At 47.2% G+C, this 22,601-nt stretch overlaps 1 long non-coding RNA gene across 1 annotated transcript; it reads left to right on the top strand.

Annotated features, from left to right (window-relative positions):
- The first annotated feature begins 10,445 nt into the window (after positions 1 to 10,445).
- Positions 10,446 to 14,789, top strand: LOC125326912. Its single transcript, XR_007204068.1, has 4 exons — positions 10,446 to 10,742; positions 12,547 to 12,683; positions 13,150 to 13,288; positions 14,629 to 14,789. It is a non-coding gene; the product is annotated as an uncharacterized LOC125326912 (long non-coding RNA).
- Positions 14,790 to 22,601: the final 7,812 nt, after the last annotated feature.

Raw genomic sequence — 22,601 nt, 5'->3', positions numbered from 1 at the left:
AGATGGGTCAGGGAAGAGAGGGCTGTTCCTGACCTTGCTAGTGATGCACTGCCTGATGCCGAGCAAACTGCTTCTCTCTGGTCCTCAGTTTCCATGTAGGAGAGCTGGGAATTTATGAGGCTTGGTTCATTAATCCATGCAGATGGAGACCTTTTGGTTTGCAACCGTGGGAGATATGTTTGGCTGGCGAATGGCAAGGACGTGGATTTATTCAGAGGACAAATGCCCAGCAATGTGATGTCATGGTTTATAAAATCCCAGCTGTGTGGTGAGATCACCTGTGCCAAGGAAGCAGGCTTTGCTTTGCTGGAGAGCCTGGCACAGAGTCCCAGCCCCTCCATGCCTGGGTCATAGAGTCATAGAATGGCTTGGTCTGGAAGGGACCTTAAAGATCACTCAATTCCATCCACACTGCCATGGGCAGGTGTTGCCGTGGGGATCCTGCAACACGCATATATCAAACCAGGAGTCCCGTGGAAAGGAAATATATATATGGACAGACAGATTCTTGCTAGATGTTTCAGAGATGTTTATTTCTCCAGCCGCATGGCCGGAGCTCTGCCCAGGAACTGTTCCAGTCACGGGACCAAGGGTCCTTCTGCCCGCGCAGGGGACACAAACCAACCAATGGGAACGAGGCTGAGCAGGGGCAGGGAAACCCCGTGTCTGTGCCTTCAGGGCCCCTCTCCCAGGGCTACGCGGCGGGGGAGGGACCCCAACAGGCAGGGATGCCTTCCACTAGACCAGATTGCCCCATCCAACCTGGCCTTCAATGCTTTCAGGGGTGGGGCATCCACAACTCCTCTGGGCAATCAGTTCCAGGCTCCCACCACTCCCACAGTAAAAAATTTCTTTCTGATATCCAACCTGAACCTGACCTCTTTCAGTTTAAAACCATTTCCCATGTCACCTGTCAGAGGCTGCGTGCAGCCCCCGGCTGGCCAGAGGCACCTGCTCACTGGGGACACGAACACGCTTTTGGCTGCTCAGCAGATATTTACAGGAACTGGGGAGTAAACAGTGTTCTGCCACTGCTGGTAAACTGGATTTCAGGCTGAGGAAGCTGATGAATGGTATTTACACATTACTGGGATTGCATGTGGCCTTCTCAGGTGTTCCTTGCTGGTAGCTTTCCTCCTTCTGCTATGCAGGGATCCCATGGTGTTTCTACATTAGAAAAGGGCCTGTTTTGTCAGCATGAATGTGAATCTGAGTCAGGGAGGAAGGAAGGCTTCCTGTGAACATCTGAGGGAAGAGAGCAACATCATGTCTGAGCTGAAATGTGGTTGCTTCAGGAGCTTAGTGGAAAGAAACTGACCAGTTGGACATCAAAATGCATGATGGCTGACCAGGTCAATCAGTGAAGGAAAACCTGAGCTAAACAGTGCCAGCAAATAACACAGAGCCCTTACAGGCAGAGATGTCCCATCTCTATAGGATCTGTATATGGCCAGGTTCCAAAACTGAGCACCCAGAGAGGACGCTGCAATGGATGAGCTATTCTGACAGAACGGCAGTGTACAACAGTAGCCAATAAAGCAATAACAAGTGCTTTCACTGACTAAATATTTCGCTGACTAAATATTACAAAAGGGCATGTTTTTATACAATTCCTATAGGCAATGCTTCTTGGAGCAACAAGTTTGAGCACCTACAAGCTGCAGTGAGCTCTTGAATGCACAGATGCAATGAAGAGGCACTTTGCAATAGAGATAATCAAGCATTCCAATTTCTTAGCTCTGTAGGGTGAAACTTCCTCCCCCCATCCTCCACATTAAAGTCTTAGCTTCAAGGATGAAAATTAAAAGAACCCGAAAGAGTAAAAAAGGCTTGAGGATATCTAGGCTCTGGATATTAGGAGTCCATGATAAATGGATAAACTACCAGAAAGACTTTTCAAAAAGAATAAAAATAGCTAGCATAGTTAAATAGTAGATGAAAGAATATTATTAGAAGTAAAAAGATATCCTACAAAAAGCATAAGTCATGTCCAAAGGGGGAAAACAGAAAAGATCATAAATACTGGGATGTTAAATGTGAAATCATAAAGAGACATGCTTTAAAAAAGATTCTGAAGAATTGCATGTAAAAGGCTAGAATTTTCTGCTATAAACTTTTGCAAACACATTGAAAGAGGGAAGCTCACTAGGAAGTCTTTGGACCACTGGCTGAGTGGGGACTAAAGTGAACACTCGAGGAGAATAAGACAACATAATAAAATCTAACTCTGTTCCCTGCAACACTGTAAATTAGGCATACTTGACTATATATTCAATACAAAGTAGTCTAAAACAGCAATTATTGATGGCAGAAGAAATGCTGGAGTCATTGCGGGTAGTCCGAAGTCAGCTTGCTGCTCAGCAACTATTAAGTGATAAGAATGCTGACAATTACTAGGAAAGTGTGCTGGTTTTGGCTGGGGTAGAGTTAATTTCCTTCCCAGTGGCTGGCACAGGGCTGTGTTTAGGATCTGTGCTGAACACAGGGTTGATAATACAGAGATGTTTTCGTCATTGCTGAGCAGGGCTCACACAGAACCAAGGCCTTTTCTGCTTTCCATGCTGCCACAGTGGGGAGGGAGCTGGGCGTGCATGGGAGCTTGGGAGGAGACACAGCCAGGACAGGTGACCCCAACTGACCAAAGGGATATTCCAGACCATGGGGCATCATGCTCAGTATGTAAGGGGGGGGGAAGAAGGAGGAAGAGGGGGATGTTTAGAGCAGTGGTGTTTGTCTTCCCAAGTAAAAACTACATGTGGTAAGGCCCCGCTCTCCTGGTGATGGCTGAACACCTGCTTTTCCATGGGAAACAGTGAACTAAGTCCTTGCTTTTTTTTGCTTGTGTGTGCGGCTTTTGCTTTCCCTATTAAACTGTCTTTATCTCAACTCATGAGTTTTCCAGCTTTTAGCCTTTCAATTCTCCCCCCAAACCTGCTGATGGGGAGTGAGTGTGTGGGGCTTGGTATCTGTCTGGGGTTAAACCACGATAGAAAGAAATCAAGAGCAAAACAAAAATCCTAATCTGGCAACCATCTAAAATGACATTGGTGTGGTACTGTGAATATTCTGTTTAGGTCTAGTAATTAAAAAAGAAAGAATCCAAAAAGGATCTATATTTCCTGCTGTTGAACAGAAATTTAAGAGTAGGAGCTTTCAGTTAAAAAAACCCCCAAACAAGTATGAAGAAAGGAGGCAGATGCAGGAATAGTTTTTGAAGATCAATGAGGATCTTAATTATTTCTGACAATACAAAAGCTGGAGCAGTGTATAAGTTATTGGACAGCAGGTTTAGGACAAACAAAAGGAAATACCTCTTCTGTGCAATGAATAACTGAATCCCAAAATTCACTGTTAAAGAATGTTGTGGATGCCAAAAGGACCAGCCCACTCAAAATGCAGTTAGGCAGATTCCTAGGAGACAGGTTTATGCACAGCTTGTAGTGATCATATGGGGATTGGGGACAGAGGCTCCCCAAACCACTGGTGTCCAAAAGCCAGGTGGGCACTCCTGAGTGGTGTGCTAGTGCTTCCCTGCAGCCACATGGCCACAGTTACAGTTGGGATGAGGGACTTTTATCCAAATGGCAGCAGCCTCTGGACACCCCTGTGCTGCTGCCCAGCTGTGCTGACTGCCTGCTTCTCTGGGGAAAGTCCTTCTGCCTGGGTGGTACCCACAGCTGTCCGTCTGGGCAGAGCAAGGGCAGGTCAGGGATGCTGATCCCCTACCAATGCTCCCCTGGTGGTGGTGGAAAACTCTTGGCTGAGGAATTCTTCCTGGCTGTGGTGGAGCAACAGCCCCTTGCCCACATGGCTCCAGGAATCCAGCAGGGATCCAGCAGGGATCCAGCAGGGAGCTAGTGCTGGCATGGTCCCTCCCAGAGTATTTTAGGTACCTGCCGTGGAGGGAAGTGTTCAAGGCCGTAGTGTTTGCTGCACAAATGCTGCGCTGCACCCAAAACACAGGGAAAGTTTTGTTAGGAGCCAGGCCCCCCCCCAAGGCTGGTTGCACTGACCCTCGAGCTGGCAGGGCACAGTCACGGATGGGCTGAAGTGAGAGGCCGCCTGTCCCTGTGCTGCCCCCTCTGCCCCGCAGCAATGCCGTGCCCAGTGCGTGCGTTCATGTGTGTTTGTGCTGACAGGTTTGTCTGCTTTCAAGTGACTGGAAATTCAGATTTATGAGAGGAAAGCAAAGATTTATCTTCTTGTCCTGCTATGTCTGCGTCCCTATGGACACGAGCTTTATCTCCTATCCTGTGTTCAATTCCTGCGTAGGCACTTGGAGACTGATTTCAAGTGCGCATCAGCACCACCTCCAGAACATATCTAAATAAAGCAGAATTTGAGTGCTAGCATATGGATTTTTTCCAAATGCCATGCTGGTCCTGCTAGAGAAAATGGTTATTTTCTTAAGCTGCAGGGTTAACATTTCAGGGGCATGATTACAAAAATAAAATAGATGTCCAAATAAAAAGAACTGGGCCAACTTTTGCAATGACTAAGTAACTCCACTCAATAAATGGAATGATACTGAGTGAGGAATAAATCATCCCAGAATTTGGCTCAGGGTTCACTGCTGGAGCCCAGACAATAATAACAGGTAGACTGGGATTGTACATGAAAAGCCAGGATTATGCTTTCCCCTGCTGTTACCAAATGTGCAGTGCCTATTTTTATCAAGCACGTTCCTAGCTCACGTACAATGGGCTGAAAGCCCTTATCACTGCGTGATGCCCCTGCTTCCTACACAAACAAACTCATACACGTGTGAAGGTCTTGGCTGATCTTTGTAGCTTGGCTTGACGTATTTCCTGCTCCTTATCTGCTAGGCTTGACCAGGCTAGTGAAAATCTGGAGAAAGTCCTTGTGTGGCTGAGCCTATTGGACCCTTCTGCTCAGAGCCTTCCAAGTCCCCTCCTTGCTCAGCTTCCCCAGGAGACCTGTGTCTGTGGTTTCCTTGCATTTTAGAACAGATTTACAGTCTCAGAAGATCAGGACAATCTGAGGCTGAAAGGAAAGGCTGCTGCTGTTTGCAGTGGTCTCTGGCAAACCATGGGCAGGAGCAGGATTCCCTATGGAAATCTCTGGAGCTGGGAGGTCTTGTTGGCTTTCCTGCAGGCTGTTTGCACTCCTCTGACAGGACTTTCAAGCTTTTTTTTTTTTAATACTGTTCATATTTTAAATACACCAGATGCTGTTAAAACAAGGAAGTGTCAGGGCTCCCTTCCCAGCCACAGGCTCTTGGGAGTCCTCTGGATCCTGCCCATCCTTAGGGCTTATAGAACCAGGGAATAATAGAATATGCTGAGTTGGAAGGGACGCACCAGGATCATAGAGTCCAACTCAGGCTTCTGTGACCTGAAGCCTTCAACATGCTGCCATGTCCTCTGTGAACCTCCTAAGACAATGCTGGACCCAAGGTCTGTCAGGAAAACCCACCAGGCCGGGCTGCAGCGAGCTGGCTCCTCTGGGCTTCGTTGGGCTCGCTGCAGACTGGGAGCTGTGTGCCAAGCTCCTGCCGGGCTGCCCCAGTTCGTTCCCTGCACGCTGGCAGGGCTGTGTGGAAAGGAGGACAAGACTCAGGACATTTGGGGACTATTTTGTCACACCTCCTGCCATCGTGTCCCTGTGAAGCACCAGTTTGGTGTTGTTAAAGGAGTATATGCTGTCCAGCCCACAGAAAGCTGCCTCTTTGAGCAGTGTGTTCCTCACAATACAAATATGGTTGACACCATGCTTAGCACAGCTTTTCCCAAGTACATTTTGTTTTGTAAAGCTCTGGTTAGTTAATGTTCCTAGCTGAATATAACCTGCCCTGGGGAAGCTGTGCTGAAACTGGAGAGCTGAGCACCTCTTCCCACAGCCATATGCCCCATCCGTTGCACAATGTTCTGCTCTTTTTTGCCATCATCCCAAAATGAACAAACTTCATGGAAAGCTGTAACTCTGCTCAGTGTTGGTACTGCCTGCCTGCTTCTCCCCTGTCTTCCCCGTGCTCACAGCTCTGATTTACAGAGCAGAGACTGCTTGTGTCCGTACCCCAGCAGATTCACTTTTTCCATTTCGCTCACTCTCTCTCAGCCTGATGCCTGCTCGAGTGGGACAGCACATCAGGCTCAGCCTCCTTCTTAGCAGCTTGTAAGTACATCATGGTTCTCAAAGTAGGGGTTATTTTTACCACCTCCCTTTGCTTGTTGGTGGCACTGATCTGAAAGCAGCTCTCACAGCAGTGCCCTGGCCAACAGATGCTTTGGCCAACAGCTTCCATCTAATGAGATGGGAGCATCACATGGGCAGACTGGATCAGGGATGCCTGTGCCCTGGAGAGGGATGAGGCTTCTTCCCTCATCCCCAGCCTCATTTCTCAGTTTCCATGATGCAGCCTCAGCCAGAATCAGGCCTTTCACATGCTTCACCTTGTGTGTGCCTGAAGAAACCTCTATGTCATGCTTGATGCATTATGGAGATCTCTCATCCCATCTCTGACTGCCACAGCACACAGAATTAAATAAAAATATTAATAAGTAAACATTTCCTGTCAAAATGTTACTGAGTTTATTTTTTCCTTTGGCCAGGAAATTACTTGTGTATTTTTTTTTTCTGCTCTGTTGATTTTTCTTTACCCAGCTTAAATGCCTGCTTTTGATTAAAACTGGAAAAATCTAATTGTGTCTGTACTGCAGCAGTGTCTCCTGGGGGCACAGCTCCGTGGCCTGACGCTGCCCTTCTCTTGGCTGCAGTGGGTGAGGGCATCCCTGGGGCTGTGCAAGCCTCCTGAGGCAGTGCTGCCAGGAAGGGTGCTGGCACAGGGGGAAGTGGGTGGACCATCTGGGAGGGTCACCTGGGAAAAGGGCAGCTGGAAATGCCCAAGTGACAGTCAAAGTCAAATTTTCAAAATGTTCTGCTTTTGTTTCTTTCACCTGAGAGACAGCAATTTTCAGGGGGGAATTGCTCTTGCCTCTAACTCTTAGAGCCACCACTGATTTCAGGCCCAGCAAAGAGAGCCTGGTGTGAAGGCTGAGGGCTGGAAGGAAACGCGGCTGCCACACATCAGCAGAGACAGCGGACTGAGGTAACCTTAGCAATTACTCCCATAAAGCTGTTCAAGTGCCTCTGTCAGAACCTTCAGACTTTAAAAAACATTGTGGAGACTTTTTATTTAATGCTGCTCTACTAGGAAAGCTTTAGGGCTCCCTTGCTGTAGCAAAAGGCAGGAGGACCTGATGTGTTGCAGGAGGCTGCGTGCGAACATGGAGCAGCCCGCAGCACAGGCACAGACACTCTCCTGTCCTGGGGGTGCATGCTGCTCGCTCATGAGCCACGGGGCCACAGGTCTGGTTAAAGCCTTCCTGTACAGACATCTACAGCCTGCCTGCCTTTGGGGATGCTGTAACCTGATGAAAGCTCAGGAAGAGCTCTGACCCCTTTGTGTTGCTCTTCTAGCATGATTAATACAGTGCCAGTCCCAGCTGCTCTCACTGCATTACAGCTCCCTGGAGATCCTCCAGCCACCTTCAAACACACCTAAACACCCACACAAGCCCACACCTTGTAAAACATGGGTTACAACCTACCACAAGGCCCTCTTGTTTTATCCACCACTTACAGGTGCTGGAACACAAACCGAGCACATCCCATGCACTCCTGCTTGAGTGCACAAACACAAACCCACAGCTTTGTTTACCCTGGCACTACATGTGTATGCTGAATGCAAAATGTGTCCTCCTGGCATAGGGTTTGTCTTCCAAAGAATACGACAGCCTTTTGTGTGCAGCAGAAGATGAGCTGCACAAGTAGCTCCATGAGAGAAGCAGCCTCCTGCCCAGTTTTGCTGCGGGGCGTCTGTGCTGCTGGAGCGGATTCATCTGGCCCCTGCCGAAGCCAGAGCTGCCAGCTGAAGACAAAGACTCCTTGCAGTCTGGGGCTGCTGTGGCCAGACTGAGCTGCAGAGAAAACTGTTGAGTCAATATTTACGCAACCGACACACGCAGCTCTGTGTGCTGTCCAGAAAAGCGTGCACTTAGTGCATGCCCTGTGCACACATTTCCATGTGCTTCCCTATGGAAATCCGTAAGATCAGAGGTGTCCTGTGCAGCACACAGAAAGCCACGTGCAAGCTCCAAGGTGCGTCGCACACCTGAGTGCCAGCACTACACATGGCACCGAGAGCCTATCCATGCGGAGGAACCTGCGCCCTCTGGCACTGTCCGTAGCGCAGGAGTGGGCATGGCTCTTAGGGATGGCCAGTGCATAGACCTCAAACTGAAATGCCACTGGGATTTTAGAGGTGGGATAGCTTCTGTTTTCACAGCATCTGAATGCTGTATGGGTATCCTCTTGTTAGGAACAAGGACATCAGGAAGAAGTTCTTCACAGAAGGGGGATTGGGCATTGGAATGGGCTGCCCAGGGATGTGGTGGAGTCGTTGTACCTGGAGGTGTTTAAGAAAAGACTGGATGTGGCACTCAGTGCCATGGTCTAGTTGACAAGGTGGTGTTAGGTCGTAGGTTGCATTTGATGATGCAAAGGTCTTTTCCAACCTTGTTGATTCTGTGATTGTGTGATTCTGTAATTAGCATAGGATATTAGCTGGCTAGTGGTGGGGAGATAACCAGAGGGGAAAGGTGATTGCCACTAATGGCAGTGGCACTGAAAGGCACTTCTGGCAAGTCAAAATCAGCCTTGGCTGGCTGAGAAGGAACTTATGAACACACAATGTAAGTGCTTATGCTCCTTGAAACTGAAAACCATAAGAGAGCACAAATAGCCCTCAAATTACGACTGCTTGCTCCTGGATCATGCTCCTTGTGTTTTAGCAGCAATCTCACAAGGACTTAACCTAAAGCTTTAATTTCATATCTCTCTGGGCTGGGGAAGAAATTTCTGGGGTCTTCTCTTGCCCCAGGAGTTTGAAGTGACCGTGTAATAAAGGGAGGGATTCAGGTGGGTTTTGCTGAAGCACAGTGTCCGGAGTGCTGGGCTGGGCTCCTGCTGGCTCAGCTCTATTGGTGTATGTATCTGTCAGCCCATGGAGGCTGAGGCAGGAGGTTGGGGCTCCTCTTGTCTTGCAGAGCCACTGTCACAGCATGCCTCCGAACCAAGGTTTTACCCCAGGCTTCTCATACTTCATGTACATGCTGGAGCAGAGGAGCAACCAGCAAAACAAGGACAAGACTGAGTGTGCAGGAGCCTGTTAATAGGAGTAAATTTCCTTGGAGGAAAATTGGAGGCATGAGTAGTTGCATTTAAGGCTTTTGAGTTGGAAAATAAGGAACAGAAGCCTCAAATATATTGTCCTCAGCATAATCACTCATGTACCACTCTGCTCCTCTCCTGCAAAGTGAAATCAGAACAGCATTACCTTATGGTAATTTTGGGTTCTGACCGTTGGTGCTCAAATATTTAAGGTTGGAATGGTCAGGTGAGGTAAGTGCTATTTGTTCCAAAAAATGTCAGCATTTTAGGAAGGATTCTTGCTGGAGGCAATATGAAGGTGTCAGAAGTGTCTTTTCCATTCTGTGCTCAGAAAGGCCAAATGTGGCAGGAAAAATAGTGTAAGATTAGAAGAAAACTGGAGTGAATGCTGCAAAGCCTTGGACACTGTGGGCATCTTTGTTGACACTTGATGCACAGCAATGCTGAGTCTGTGAGAAGCTGTGGAAACAGGTACTGCTCAGTATCCCAGGAAAACCAAAGGTGACACTGTGAAAGAAGATGATGTCTGATAGCATCAGGCTATGGAAGAACTAGGAAGGGCAGGTTGGGCGCTGGGAGGCTTGCTGTGCAGATGGGCAGCATGGTGATACACATCAAAAAGTGTCTTGTGTGATCTGTTTTGCCCTTGGTCACACCACTGAACCTGCTTTGAGCCCCACTTCGTGGCCTCCACGCTTTCTGCGGGGCTGTATCTGAGCTGAGGTCAGGTTTCTTTTTCAGTTAGCTGGGACAAGAAGACAGCAAATAAAATCCATGAGATAAATGGTGCCTGTTAATCCTTTCTGGACTTGTTTAACAACCAGCAGCTCTCCCTCTATGCAATGTTCCCTGGAGACAAAATGTTCAGCTCCTCACATATCAGATTCTAGCAAACAGGGATCCAAAAAGGCTTTTAGAAGAGGGGTTTCTGCTCAGTCGTGGGTTATTGATCAGTGGAAAGAACAAAATGCTCCTCATGCTGTGGGAACCACATATCTTTGTATCTTTAGCAATAAAATCAAATACTGGCTTTTGAAATACAGCCAGGGCATTGCATGGCAGACCTAAGGCTGCTGCTTCTCACTGGGGCCTTGCTTGTGACTTCTGCTTCTAACAGGGGGTCAGCAGAGAGGAATTTGTGATGAGGTGAAGAATGTGATTAATGTTTTATTCGTGATTCTTCCAAAGTCTCTGCATGAGTGGGAAGTTCAGCTCCCTCTCTTTATCTGCTTGCTCATTCTCCCAAGAGCCCGACCATAGCAATGTACGTACTTTACGCACATCAGCATCCTGTCTGCAGGGCACGGACCCGGGGCAGCAGGTTGGGGCTGGATGTAAGTATTCCACAGCTCTGATCCAGCATTTATCTCCTGGGTAGGAAACAGCTCCCAGGAGGTGCTGTTGTTTCAAAAGGAAGCAACGTGGATCGAAGCACATTGCACTCTGCTTGGGGGACTGGCTTGCAGCAGAAGAGCTTTCTCTGGGTTGGTGTGACAGGACATCTGAGCCCAGACAGGATGGATCTATCCATGACCCAGTCCAACCTTCAGGTAAGAAAGCCATCTGTCTGTATTTGTGGCCTTGCCTGTATAACCAGCCGAGGATAATTGTATTGTACATTAGGGATGTATTCTGTATTATCCAGGCAAGCTCCCCTACCCGTAACCATGTGGCACCTGAGGGTGCAGCAGTTTTGGGTGCAGCTGTGCAGTGGCAGAAGCTTTTATTGTGGCCTTGGGGCCACCACAGACTTCCTGGGGCTGCTGCCGTCAAAGAGAGGGCGTGTCTTCCCTGGACTGGCTGGCAGGGCTGTGCTGGAGTCATGCTGCCGGTGTGAGACCCTCCAGTGCACTCAGCTCTGGGCAGGTTTATTATTTAGAGCATAGCCTCAGAAAACAGGATCCCAGAACCAGATGACTCCAGGAGCTGTTATTTATTAATTTAATTCATTATTTTTTGTAGATCTATATTAATTTTGTTTATGTATTTCTTCTTTAATACATTTCCCTTTTTGCTTTATTAATGCTTTTTCCATTCAGTTATCTGCTTCGTGCAGGCATTGGAGTTAGTCATGTCAATACCAGATATTGAATCTGTTGTCCTGACAGACCTCAGAGGGCAAAGCTAAGGCTGAACATCTACCCCGAAGTCAGCACTTGCTAGTCCTGAAGGACTAAATCCAAAATGGGACCCACCATGTCTTTGGGATTCTGTACCTACCATGTGTCACAATCATTCCACCTTGAACCTATGGATGTTCAGCTACTCACAATAATCAAGTTTCTGTTTTTCTGCTCAACACACTGCATGAAGTCACAGACTGGCCTGACCCCATAACTGTGGGAAGACACCAAGGAGCTTGGCATTGCCAGGCAACTTGTGAGCTATTTGTGGGCTACTTGGGAGCCCTGATTGCCACAACCACATCTTAGCACAGCAGCAGCAGGTGGGAAGCTGGTGGTGGTGAAGCAGCACAGTGCACAGCTAGTTAAGCCTTTTGTGGCTGCTCACAGTATCACAGAGAAGGAAGATGGTTTCAAAACCAGCTCCAGATTCTGGAGCACACAGGCATCTCAGGAAGTGCTTACAAGAACAGGGCTGGTCTCAGCCAATGGAGGTCTGTAAGGTCCACACCTTATGGACAATGTGGTGCTGAGGAAGGGTACAGGGCTTTGAATTGCTCTTTGATATTTATAATCCTGTTGGGTTTTAAAAGCAATTCTTCTGGTGTGTTTAATACCATGGGCACAAGGAGGACTCAAGAGGCCTAAGGCAAGAGAGAGGATTACTCTTTACATACAGGCTCAGCAGAGCGATGTCCTGATGTAACAGGATCAGACACCTGCTTCACTTCTGCATAGAGGACTCACAGGCAATCAGCCCCATTTGCCCCTGCCTGCTCAGCCATGGCTTCAGGCTGTGAAAAATATGAATTATGTGCAGAAAAAGTTTTGAGACTAAACGAAGTATTAATTTTGGTTTCTTTTTCTTGTTTTCATCTATTGAACAAATTTCAAGAGACTCAAACACTTTTCTATACACAGGAGGACCGTAAATATGTTTTTCTTCTGAGCAGAAACTGGGAATCTTGTGCAAAGACAAAGACTGGGATTTAAAGATAGTAATGAATGTGTCTTGAGCTATTGTGATAAAATCCCAAGGCACATGGGTCTGGATGAAGTGCCAGACTGGAGTGTGAGTGTTTGGGTGCACTGGGATGAAATGAAATGCTTTGTTCTTCTGCAGCCCAGCTGTTAGTCACAAGCCAGAAGTCTTGCACTTGGAGTTTGCCCCCCTGTTGAAAAGTCTGCACTTTCCACATTACAGCACTGTGCCTTCTTTCCCACTCTGCAGCTTCTCCCAAGGTGCCTGCAAGGAGGCCACACAAGTCCTGTACAGGAGGGTGCTGCAGAGCCCTCCAGCTGCAGTCCTGAGCTGGTGGCGTTGCTCCTTGCTGTGGATTTGTCCCATCTGACATCCTGGAGAAGAAGGTACTTTCAGGGTTGTTTCACACCAGAAGTTACCACCTCTGCCCCTGGGGTAGCCACACTTGCTGCCCCTCTGCCCTTGGGAGACACTGTTTCGGGGCTGCACCCAACAGCTTTGCTCTTCCAGCAGACCTGGGGTGTGTATTGCAGGGGTGTCTTTGCCCCTACACTGACTTACTGCCAGCAAGTGCACGTATAGATCTTGCTATATATAAACAAGCACTGTCAGAGCTCTAATTTTAGCCTAGCTCAAAATATATCCCTTGCAGTGCATTTCTCGCCACCAATTTCTAGTCCTGTCTTCTTGCCACAAAAAGTCTTGTGAGGTCAATGAAATCTGTCAGCCCTGGGACCAAAGTGTGGGGACAAGGTATAAAACTTTGCTACGGGACATTGCCCAGCATCATGCCCTGCTGTGAGCAGAAAGTGAGGTGGGCACTTGTGCTAAAACATCCCTTTAACATTTCAGGTGAGGAAGTCACCAGAACAATTTTTAGCATTTAGAGTCAACCACTGTGTAAAATGAAAGCCCAGCAGCTCAACTGTTCCAGTGCCATGGAGGGAGCTTTGAGAAGAATTGGATACTGCAGGACACTCATCCCACTACTGTAAGTCTCTTCTGCTGTACCAGGTACACACAGTTCTGTCCTCTCTAGGGCTGACCTTTGCTTTCTCTTATAGCTGATAGGATCAAGGAGTACAGGGCAAGAGCACCCCATTTATCCTGTGCCAGTACATGATGCGATTGGTGCTGCAGTGTAATAGTTCCTGTCATGCTTCAAACATTTCCTGGAGCTGCCATGGCAATAATGAATGCCCTGGCCTGCAGACCAGGGGGATTTTTGAGGATTCTGTGTTGGCTTTCCTTCTTCCTAAAGCCAGACACCTTTGGAGGTGTTTGCTGTACAGCTGATGTGTCACTGCTGCTGTTTAACCTGGCTACATGGGGGCAGGAGCAGGCTGACCTAAGGCTGGACAGGCAATATTTTCATAAAGGGAAACCTGCAGCCTGCTTGGCTGCAGGTATGGGAAAGGGGTGGAGGTGACCTGTGAGAGGGCAAAGGGACCAAGCCCTGGAGGCAGTGACTACTCCTCTTGCAGTGACAGCTCTTGACCCTGGCTGCATGCTCTGCCTGCTGCTACGGCCCCTTTCCTCTGGCTCCTGTTTGAGCACCCTTAGCCTGCTCTGGGAAGGTGCAGCAGAGCGTCCTGTGGTCATCTCTCCTGCTTCTGTTGTGTGCTCTGGTCCCCTGTGACAAAGACATCCCTAAGGGACAGTTTGCTTTGAAGGGCTCGGGGTTCCAAAGGGCTCCCACGCTCCCTGGCTCTGCCGTGCCATTGCAAGTCCCAGCGCAGCTGCTGAGCTGGGGCAGCTGTCTGAGTGTACGTGCTGCAGCCCAGGATGAGCAGATCATCTTACTGCCTTTCATCACAGGCTAAGCTTAATAACATTTGCCTTGCAACAATCCTGGCTCGTCCTGTGTGCGTGGCTGGTTACTTATGGTAACTCATGTCACTGTAACTCATGTCACTGTAACTCATGTCACTGTAACTCAGCTCTGAGTCCCAGCTCTGGCAATTTGACTGTAAATCTTATGCTAGTTCAGGATTTTTTCTTACTATCTTGGCTCCTGGAAGCCCCTGGTCTGGCAAATATCTCTGCTTTTGCTTCTGTAACACTTTCCACACATCCTGTTATGGAAAGAAAGAGCATTAAAGTGGGATTTCAGTTTTCTTGGAAGCTGGGAAAAGAGAGGGGAAATGCACCAACTATTAAAAAATAATCATGACTTTCTAGCAGTTTCATATCAGAGAGAGACAAGGAAGTTTTGAAACAACCCGTGCTGTTTACTCCTTTTATGAACCATGGCTCTTCGTAAATTTATTCCTGTTAACTGAAAGGCAACAGAAAACTAATGGCATTTTGACTTCCTTAATCTTTATACAGGGGTTAATGTAAATTTCTAAGGAAGACTGCAAGGATCCTAGTAGATCAGTCAGTGGAGCAGAGTATTGTGAACTCCAGTGCAAAGATCCACAAGCTGCAAATCTATACCAAAAGGAAGACTGTGCACAGAATCATGTCAGCAAACATGTGGAGGAGGAAGGCAAGGATTATGAAGATGTACAAAACAGACAGCTAATTTCTTGCAAGTTCCTTACAGTTACCCATAATGCTCTTAAGGGATAATATACTAATTTATGATTCATTGCATATACAGGATTAATTTTCTCATTTCTTATTTGTAATTAACTAATAAATATGTAAAGCACAAGTCTTTCAATGCAAAAATATATTTACATGGAAGCAGGAGGCTATTGCTATTAAGCAGTAGTAAGCTTGCCACCTTGGGTTGGGTACCAGTTTCAGCTATAACTGAATTTTTTTCATGGCTTGATGATTATCAGAATATAACCAGGAGAAGGAAAGGCTGTTAATGTAGGCTTACTACAGACTCCTGTAGCCTAGGAAGAGTCTGGAGACTGTAGAAAACTGGGAAAGATAGCAAAGCTGTTGAGTCATAGTGTACCTTAAAGAAGAATTGCCATTGAGTGGGGTACCCTGATGTCTGGAAGAATTTCCTGCCTGACTCCTGCATCCCTCCCACCACAGGTCACAGACCACTCCCTGCACACAGTGCATTCATTGCAAACTAACTTCAGACCTATAGCATGGAGGATAAAACCTGCAACAACTTTGGGGTGCTGCAGGAACAGGACGTGAATGATTAAGAGCAAAGCTGATGTCCTAGGTCCCAGCTGCAGTAGGGGTACAAAACTCTGGGATTATTCTAAGTGAATAGACTTAGACTGCATCTCACCTCACCGTGCAGCCCAAACATATTGCTCTGTCTGTGACCTGTGATGTCTGAAGAGGCACACTGACCCCCAGGAGGCTTGGAAGAGGTAACAAGCAGTTTGTTGAGATTGAAATGGGCATCTGGTCTGCTGGCCAGGGGGCCTCATGGTGCTGAGGAGGTGAGCATACAGACCAATCAGCTCATCAGGTGGAGACAGGATCCCCATCTTCCTCTCTTTAGTGATGTCTGGGATCTGGTGGGGTTGTCCCATGTGAGAAGCATTAATTTGGAGAGCCGAGCTAGGACAGCTAACTCTGGAAACAGCAAAAGCTCCTGCATTTGTGGTGGATATTGGGCCAAGAGACTCACTCTTCTCCCAGTGTAGTGCATGGCAAAGCTCCCACTACTGTTGTCAGCTACTGTTGTACAGAGGTGGGATGAGCTTTTGGAAATCCAAAAACCACTAACCTACCACTGCCACCCAGCTTATCTTCTAAGACCAAAGGCTCCATTATTTTTTTTCACTGTGCACCCCTCTTCTCACAGCATCAGCTCATCTCTTCCTCCCAATTTGACCATTTAATTGTATATGGCTATTTAGTGATTAAAAATGTAATGGAGAATTGGCACTTTCCTTCTGTCAACCCTTAAAATTTCTCCCTTGAAACTTCTGCATTTCTCTCACTTCCAGATAGCTGTGAGGGGAAGATTTGGATATCCACAAGACTAAGAACAGGATCAGGCAGGCAAAAAAGATGGCCATTGCCTAGCTCCTGATATAACACCATTTTGTGGTAAATGGAGAATCCATGCTGTCTGGTGGACACAATGGCCAAAGCTCAGATTCCCTGGGTCCATATCATGGGGAGGGGAATGGAAGAAGAAGCAGAGGAAACCAGAGTTTGGATTTTGGCCGTGCCCTGTTTGCTGCTCCCATCGACAGTGCCCCAAGTGCTAATTATAATTTCCTTATTCCTTATATTTGGCCAGGGCAAATGACAAAATGGGGTGAAAGCCAAAAATAAGCAGCCCCCAGAATAGTCCTCTCCATATCTTCCTGCTAATGGCATCTCTGAAGAAGACTGCTTGTTCCCCTTCAGACAAGCTTTCAGAGGCTATTTTAATCCTTTTTTAGTTGCAAATAGCATTTATCAGAATAAGTGTGGGCTGGTTGCCAGCTTCTTCAGATCTTTGACAGCCTGGAGGGGAAAGTCTCTGAAAAATAACTGAGTGTGCTTCTGCTGCATCTTCTCCTGCCCAGGGGATTTTGGGGACATAATAAGGAAACATTCATCTGATGGAGCACAGCCCAGGAACCAGTGCTTTACTAAACCAGTGAGTCCTCTGTCATCAACACTTGTTCCCAGGAATCAGAGCTCTTGTTCCTGTCATCAGTGGGGTTGCTTCAGATTCAATTTAGCAATCATTAGGAGGCAAAGAAGCAAGGTTGGCAAAAAGGTTAGAGAGCCACTCATTTCTGAGTCACTGCTTAGAACATGACCCTAGCTAATTGTGTTCAAAAATCCTTGCTGACAGTCTCATGGCCACTCTGTGGTCTTGATGCCTTCTCCTGGTCTGGAAATCAAGAGTCAAACATGGTTAGAAGGGAAAAAGGGATTTTACCTTGGTATTTATTTTAAGGATCCTTAGGTGCACACGTCCAGGTCAAATGCACCTCAATGCATACTGCAATGCACACCCCCAAAAGATCTGGTATAACATTATAGGTTTTACTAATTAGCATATCTATCAAAGATTCCCCAATGAGAGGCTCAAGTGAGCCCCCCTCCCCAAGGAACCCTCTCCTGGATGGCTCTATCTTGGTTTACAGAATGTGTTCTGGAGAGGACCTTGGGGTCTGGGGCACACTAACGCCTACCTATGAAGCTTCTATGATGTTGAGTCTCCTTGCTGAACAAACAAGTCCAAGAATGTAGGCAAAAAGCACTAAGAATAATGAAGTTGTAAAAAGGTGTAACAGGGGTATAAAAGAAAAGGCAAAAATCTTCTTGGCAGCAGTCTCTGGTGAGTTCACCATCTTTGCCAAGTTCATAAACTGTTCAAAGTTATATTTCAGGAAATGCCATATTGAACATTAATTGGCATTCCCAGGGAAGGAAACCTGGAGCAGGCTGAAGATTAAATGATTAATTATTTAAAAGGTTAAATGCCCCTTTTCCCTGGAGAAATTTTGATACCAGGCAGTACCTGGGCAGCTTGCCCTATTGCTGTCTTGGACTCTGGGGCTGTCATTTTTCATCAATTCTAAATCAATTTTAACATATCTTAGGAATAATATGTATGGTGACCTACAGCCTGACTACTCTGGGCAAGGGGCAGCAGGCAAGGGAGAAAGCCCTAACAGAAGGGTGGAGGGTAACATGAGAGATCTTGGGGTCTGATAGAAGTTGCCATAGGAGAAATTTAGGAAAATATTGCTACATTCATGGTGCATTGCTGTCCTCCAGCACTTGTCATAGTGACTTTGAAGACCACTTGATCTGGCCTTGATCTATTTATATCTCTTGTGTTCAAAACCAGGCATCTGAAATGCAGATCAGAAGGGGTGCATGAGCAGTACTATGCAGAAAGCATGTTGAGTGTGTGATACCTGAGACAGTCTGGGATCCATGATCCTGGCCCTGCATCAGCATAATAATGATAAATTCTTTGCTGTGATGGGGGGAATTGTTGCATTTAATCAAGAATACAATGGTACCAATCCATTTTTCTCTCTCTCCTGACCTGAGACCGTTATACGTTTTACAACGTGCAAAATATATGTTCATATGTTTTGATAGTCACAACAAACATTTCAGGATGATATGGGAATTTTCACAATGTTGCTAAGTTCTTGATTCTTTTTTATTTAAAAGGGTATATCCTGGTAGCAACAGAACCCATCAGACATGTTAAAGTGCAGATGAAAACAAGCCTTCAAGACATATTAGCCGATCTTTTTCTCCCTATTTTATTTCACTGTCTTTGTGAGAGGAAGAAGATTTGGCCGGAGGTGAGCAGGCAGATCATATTTCTAATTACGTCAAGTTTGAAGGCTGACTAGACAATCCTTGTGGCTACTGTTGACCTCCATCCATGCACTGTCAGGGTCTTGTGACCTGTTGTTTGTTGCCTGGAAAATGCCAATAACCCTGACTTACCAGTTGTGTGTCATCCTCTCAACACCAGTAGGGCAGTTACAACTTTCCAATTAAACACGACTCGTTTAATTTGATTGTGTAAGGGTTCCAGCCAAAACCAAATGGCAGCCCTTACCTACTAGCTCCTGTCAATTCTGTTTCCCTCTGTTTCCACAGATGTGTTTGGCTGTTGAGGAGGGCAGTCTTTAAACAGTGGAAAGAGTAGGGGATGACTCACTCTGCTGCAGCAAGCTGGGGATGCTTCTGCTCGCTGCCTCCAGACTAATTAATTTATCATGAAAGTGGAGGAGTTTTGCCGAATGTCAGCATGCTTGTTTTCCCTGCCTGGGCTTCCCCCATTATTTCTAGGTGGATCTTTAATGGAAAAATTGGATCTGCCTTCTGTAAGTGCACCTGTCTCTCTGATGATGCTGCAGGCCTAAATGGGAAACCCCAGCAGCATTTTTGCTCACATGATTCCAGGCCCTGCATCACAACAGTGTGCCCAGGACACGTCAGAGACCAAGCTGCTGAGAGCAGGGATGGCACCTGAAGTCCCATGGAGGAGGCAGATGCTCCTGGCTCACTGCCCCACTTTCTTGGCTGCTTCCTGCCTTGGTGCCTTACTTGTTGTGCCAGCTGGAGCCTTGGGGGAGCTGCTGCTGATTTAATAGTTCAATAAATTCCCCTGTGCAAATACAGATGAAAGCATCCCCGTCTCAGGGAGTGCTGGTGTCAGGAGTGTCAGGCAGCAGTCCAAATAGTTTCAGGGAAAGCTGGAAAGGACATTTTATGATCTTACCAACAGGTTTGAGTCACAGATGCCCTTTCACTTGTGCGCTCCTGAGTTCAGAGCCTGAAGTGCCAACTACCTTGTCACAGCTATTCCTACTCACTACAAAGATGGATTTACTCTGATGCAGTTTTTTCATGGAAGTCAGCATTGATATGTGTGTTATGTAGTAAAGCTTGGGCATTCTCATGACTACTAAAAGTGCTGCGATGCTTTCAGCTGGGGAATAAACCCACCTTTTTCATCTTGGCTCAGCTGAATTCTCTCCTCTGCATTTTCAGGGATAGGTGCAGCTCCTCACCTAGTGAGGGGGCATTTGAGATATTGAATTTAAGTAGAGGGTTAAACATTTAGCGTTAAAAGAAAGTTTGCATCTCTGAACATCTAAAAGTGGTAGCTGATGAAATAAAACTGAATACTTGTGGGGAAACTCTTTACAGGCCAAAGGAGAAGGTATGAGCTCTGCCAGAATTTGTCTTTGACTACACCATCTGCAGAAGGTCACAGCCTCTGTTTTGTGTTGAGCAGACTGTGAGAAGGAAGGAGGAAGCAAGCAGGGGCTTAAGGATAAAAGGAGAGGAAACCAGAACTGACACTTGAAGGCAGGAGACTGGTGGAGAATGTCAACTCCTTACACTCAGTGTTGCAGAAACAAAGGGGAGATTTTACCTGAACAATGAGGGGAGCATGGTCTGTGTATCTGGGGGTTGTATTTGTTTAGGTTTTTTTGCAAATGGACTTAATGTTTGGTTTTGTCTTTGGATATTTATATAAATACAGGGGTAGAACTCATCTTAAAAGGCTTGCATTGCAGTCTGGTAAGAAAAGATTCCTCCTCATTTCCCGCAGTTCCCTTGAAGTCAGTTCCCAGGGCAGAGGCAGTACAGAGTGTGCGCATGTTCTGGGGTGGCAGTACAGAAATGAGTAAGCAAAGGGCTGCCTCTTGCCCTGGGCCCAGAGCACTCGGACATGCTGTTCTGGTGGCAGGCACACACCAGAGATGGGGGGCAAAGTTTGCTCTTTTCCCGACAGGCTAGAGCTGTCTTTAGCATCTGAGTTCCCACCCTGTCCTCCACCACCCTCTCATGCAGGGCACTTGGACAGAACATTGTTTTGGATGGGCTTCCAAAGACCTTTTAAGGCTGTGGGGTTTTTCCTTTGCAGCTGCAATTTACTGGTAAAACTTGTCTGAATTATGCAGGCTTTTTACGGTGAAATGGGTTCAAGAACCTCTATTTTTAGTCCAGCGCTAAACAAGTGCAAGAATTACTGCCTGCTAATCTCATGCTCCTCTGTGGCCCTCTCCCTCACCAGGACTGTCAGCTTTCTGTGCCAGGTAGTTGTAAGGTGGTGGGAACAGTCAGAGAAACTGGACTGTTTAGTCTGACAGAAGCCATAAGCTGCTTTTCCAGGACCACAGAAAGCCAATCAATCCTCTTGATTTGTCACAACAAGCTGCTGTGACATTAGCTAGCAAGTCCAGGTTGCTCTCCAAACAGGATGCCTGAGAAGTGTTCTGGCTTTTGGAAGACTGCTGATCAGGAGAGAGCGCGAGGTGAATGTCAGCAGGTAATACTGGAGTACTGAGTGTGTATGTGCATGTGCACTGTTGACCCAGCGATCTATCTGTGCACGATATGTTACAGATATTTAAAACGCACATTCCTTGACAGCAAGAGCTGCACTTGAAAAACCATTTGCAATCATAACAAGGACTCGGGTTGACCTGCGGAAATGTTAACTGTAGCAGAGTTCCTTACTCCAATATCTGTTTATATAAAGCATGTATGTGCTGTCCCTTTGTTTTATATACAAATTCACATGGAGTCCATCCCAGGAAGCTTAAGATCTAGGCTTAGCACGTGACTGTGGCATGGATGGGAACGGCTGGAAAACACATAGGAGCCCACCCTCACAAGAGGCAATGACACAGAACCCACCGTGCTAATCCCTACCCATATTGTTTCTCATTTGACCCCAGCTCCAGCAGGCATCAAACAACCTTGCAGCGCCCCTACAGCCAGCTGCCCCAGGAAGAGCCCTGAGGAGCAGGAATGGTGGGCTAGCCCATTCTGAGGTTGCCTCTGCAGCACACACACGTATGTTCTGTCCCAGCCTCAATCCACCTGTTGCCTCCTCCTCAAGGCTCTGCTGCAACTAATCCACCAGTGCAGCTTCCTTATATACACCTCCTTGGAGAGAGGATTTTGCAGGTTTTGTAAAAGCCATGAAAGTAGCTCTGGCCTTCTTCTTGGCACAGGGGTGGTCCTTGGAAATGTGCAGCCACCTTACAAAGCCAATTCCCTACCTACTTGGCTTCTCACTGCTGGTTTTATGGCTGAAGCTGCCCAGGCTGCTGCTGCTCTATCAGGCAGACCCCTACGGCTGAGGATGGGATGGTTGCATGAGAGACGGTGAGCCCCAGGCAGGGGGTCCTTGACTTGGATGCCTGGGCTGTGTCCCAGGGCTCCTGTGTGTCACTTGATGCAACTTGAACCCTTGTGGTCAGTCTTGCAGACCAAGCAGAGAAGCTCTCAGGGCAAATCCAGCAGAGCCTGTGTGGATCTGCTGGATCTGGTTTCAAGGGGCTTTCTCACACAGATTAAGGTGCACGTGAAGGGAGGTGACATGCTTCCTGAAAGGCTGTGGACCTCAGCTCTTCTCCCTTGCACCTAAGTTGTGAAAAACCATGGAGACTTGAGTAGGTAAAACCTGTAAATGGCAGATAATCTTTGCTTTCTGTCCCCAAAAGACCACTGAGAGGTCAGCACAGGCCCCGTCCTCCCTCCTGGGGATGCCTGCGAAAGTCTTGCCTTGTCTGTCCCAGCTCTCTTCTTGTGCCTCCCTGCACACTTCCCCAGCTGCGAGCAGTTCTGAGGATGTGAAAGGAAAGGACAGCCTTTATTCCAGCTTCCACAGCACAGCCAGGCCCTGTGATGCCCCAGAGGGATGCACCTAGGGCTGGAAGAGAAACAGCAGTAGGCATTGGGATGGCGCAGCCTCCTGGGTTGTAAGTCCCAAGGGTGAGTTGCATGTGGATAATTTCCTCTGCTTCCTGCAGAGCAGCACTGAGGCATCTGTTGCTGCTTTTCTGCTGGAAATCTATTTGTCTGTAGACTGAAATGAGAACCAGCTGGTGGTTGCTGGGATTTGTTTTAGAAAAAAACCCATCTTCTGTAAAGCATTA

Source organism: Corvus hawaiiensis, chromosome 6, assembly GCF_020740725.1.
Source record: "Corvus hawaiiensis isolate bCorHaw1 chromosome 6, bCorHaw1.pri.cur, whole genome shotgun sequence".
Taxonomy (NCBI): Eukaryota; Metazoa; Chordata; class Aves; order Passeriformes; family Corvidae; genus Corvus; species Corvus hawaiiensis.
Note: the sequence above shows the minus strand (reverse complement) of the source record. Positions and strands in the feature narration are given on the sequence as shown.